The sequence below is a fragment of the Macrobrachium rosenbergii genome, chromosome 2 (assembly GCF_040412425.1).
Source record: "Macrobrachium rosenbergii isolate ZJJX-2024 chromosome 2, ASM4041242v1, whole genome shotgun sequence".
NCBI classification, from domain to species: Eukaryota; Metazoa; Arthropoda; class Malacostraca; order Decapoda; family Palaemonidae; genus Macrobrachium; species Macrobrachium rosenbergii.
The window spans coordinates 53,550,067-53,553,510 of record NC_089742.1 but is presented as its reverse complement, the minus strand read 5'-3'; the positions used below and the strand labels follow the sequence as shown (position 1 = coordinate 53,553,510).

The window sequence follows — 3,444 nt, the reverse complement described above, 5'->3', positions numbered from 1 at the left end:
AAAAATCTTCAACAACATGCACTGAAGATGTCACAAACTGAACTATAGTTATTTAACATGTTTTATCAGAATCCGCTCTCGAAATAACAGTATTTATACAAGTCAATACAAGTCAAAATATCACATCGAACCCGCTTCCTTGCGATATATATATATATATATATATATATATATATATATATATATATATATATATATATATATATATATATATATGTATATATATATATATATATGTATATATATATATATATATATATATATATATAAACAATAAAACAATAATCGGTACTTTCTCCTTACCTTAGGCCACGCACAACATGGCGAAGCTTAGGATCGCCATTATAGAAATGAGGAAAGAAAATCCGACAGATGCACCCCAGTAGCAGGGCTTCATGTCAAGAATTCCTGAGGGGGGGCAACCTCCCCCGCTGCAAAAGCACGAATTCTGAGGATGGTCTCTGCCGTAGGCGAAGATGTCGTCGGGAGGAACGAACCGGTAGGCCGAGATGCCAGATTGCGTCACCGTTTCGTTGTAGACCAAAGGCAACGCCCGGCACAACTGACCATTGAAAATGTACAGGGTCTCCTCCTTCGTGACCCCGGGGGCAAAACCATTGGCATCCGTGCCCCTGATCTCGTTGCAGAAGTCGCCACTCCAAAAATCGAGTCTCTGGTGGCCATTCCAAGAAACAATTTGGTTCATCTTGGCTGCGTCGCCTTTCCCTGTATGCATTGTGTATGGTTCTTGAACAGAGTCATTGAAGCCTACCAGTAGGCCGAATAACTGGTGAGGGTAGGGTACTTCCTGTAAAGTTCGTGCCCAGTCCATGACACGCGACCTATGACCCCAGAGCAACTCGCCGACAGTCAGTTGTCTGATTGTATCGAACCCATGGATTTTCTTAGCATATTGTATAATAGTTCTTAAGAAACCGGCTTCTTTCACCGCGTCGGCGGCGTTCACAAAGGGTATGTTCACGGTAATGATCTTGTCTTCCTGGGCACCGACTGACATGTCAGGCTGGAAGAAATAAAGAGGTTTAGTCCTATAAGAAACAGACCCATTTGTGTGAAATCTCACTTGCTGTTTGCTCTCCTTCATCAGGTAAACGTAAGGCCCGGTCTCCTTCATTCGGGGTCTCTCGCCATTCATAAATTGCTCTGGGTTGGTTAGGTTAAACACGAAGACGCGGTAATAGACAGGGACTGGGGTATCGACCCACGCTTCGTACTTCTGACTGCCCTGTCGGAGGACCATCTGGTCAACAGCAACCGTATGGACAACAGCGTCGTATCCGGCAAGCATGAAGATCACCGTAGCGGCGCACCAGACGGCCAGCATCCAAAGACAGCATCGACAGCGAGCGCTTTTGTTCACCCGGTCCACCACGGCTCGCATGCGCTTGTTGCTTGCCGTGTCGAAGCTCTCGTCAGGTAAACGACCCATCGTCACTTTGGATTTGAATATTACGATCTAGGCGATTTCGTTACGAAACGACGCGCGTCAACTCTGGTTCATATTTTCTTTGCCTCTCTTCTCGAACCGTGGGTTATTATCAACAGCAAATCGTCCTCCATGCAGCAAAGACATAGGTGGGTTGTTGAAATTTTATGATATTTTCTTTCCAAGGCTTCACATTGGACTCATCTATATACCCTTCACATCATATTATGAATGTAGTAGTGCTTTGCCTACACGTCACTCATAAAACACATTTCCACTTCTCAGGTTTCAGTTATCTCACGTGAGCACACATTTGGATCTTCACTTTCTATAGCATCAAAATTACCACACTGGTTATGACACGGTGACAATTCTTAACCTAATAGATCTTGTCAGCTCTTTTTCTTCATCTATTCGTAAAACCCTTTTTCGGATACACAATATCCTTACCAGGCAATCGTTACCACTACACCTTCCACTTCAGAGCACTTCTAGAAGTTGAAAATTCGTAAAGGCTCACGTTACTCTTAAGAAATCGTTGTGTTCTTTTAGTGCCATACAGTAAGCGGCATTTGAAATTAACAGTCTGATATTCTGTACGAGCTGTTTCACTGATCAATCCCATAAATAAGAGGGCGACCAAGTCATTAAAATGCCAAAACGCAGAGTCGTACACACACTCTTCCGAATCCCCTTTGAGACTAGCGCACACCCCGCGGTGTCTGTCGATGCCGCGTCGCGTCCGACCAACGTGTGTAGTTGTCGTACTCAACGAGCAGCATCTTCACTTAACCTTCCATGCTCGGTTGCTACATTGCCAATTCGTGAGCCATATTACGAACATGCCTCATGATAAACTCATACGGATGTCATTTGGCTCAGAATGTCGTTTGTTATGATAAAGCCACAATAATTTATTCTGGGTGGACGCCTGGTAATACTAGTGGATAGCCGATGCCCCTTGTAAAACAAAGGCTGGTCGGTGAACTTCCACACATTAATTAGACAAAGCATTATTAGGATCTATTTTTTTTTTCTGAACTAAATGACAGCAACTGCTCAGTAACGTTTTCGTGACACTTGGTTATACGAAATCTTAGTTTAAGCCTACAAAAGCAAAAAGCGTTGGGGTCTGAACGCCGGTGGAATTTTTTTTTTAACTATTCGCACTCGATAATTCCCAATTATTTTATCTTCATGCTAGCTGATAATTGCTTTTTCGTCACACTTGCACAGATGATTATGGCTATTTTCATCTTAATAACAATACAGTAACATAAAACAGATCTCAGACCTTTGTCGAATTTTGAATTGTAAATAAAATCAAATGACTAATTATCAACTCAAACTCACGTTCTCGTGTGGTCAGGTTTGTAAGAACTGCCCCGTTTTACCTGGAAATAAATTTTGACGTATCATTCTCCTTCTAAAAACGAATTAACCTTAATAACGTGAAACATTGCACCATTTAGTACCACGAGACTTTACACAGTATTCAAAACAAACAAAAATTCAGTCTAATTTTGTATGAGTAGGCCTAAGATTTGTAACAGCAGAAACATCAGCATTCTTAGCAGATGTGACCGACTCCGGACAGTCTTGGTCTTGGGTATTTGGAAGGCAAAAAATAATAGCGATTAAATCATGTTGTATGAATTGTTTACTTTCGCTTATTTCTGTAGCAGTGATATATCCTTCAAATGAGATCATCTTGTTAGATGTTCTCATTTGGCTGACAATTGCTAGGTTCGCGGATTGCTGACCATGTATACTGGCATATGCTAGGCCACGTATATATATATATATATATATATATATATATATATATATATATATAATATATATATTTATTATATATATATATGTATAATATATATATTTATTATATATTATATGTATATATATAAATGTATGTTTTTTCAAAGAAAGAATCCAACAGCAGATTATTATTAATATCCCCAATACTTTGTCATAAGTGTTAAATTGCAGAGCACGTT

The 3,444-nt window shown here is 40.3% G+C and overlaps 1 pseudogene; it reads right to left on the bottom strand.

Moving 5' to 3' along the window:
• Positions 1 to 299: 299 nt before the first annotated feature.
• Positions 300 to 2,196, bottom strand: LOC136843097 (lysosome membrane protein 2-like; annotated as a pseudogene).
• Between the last annotated feature and the right edge of the window lie 1,248 nt (positions 2,197 to 3,444).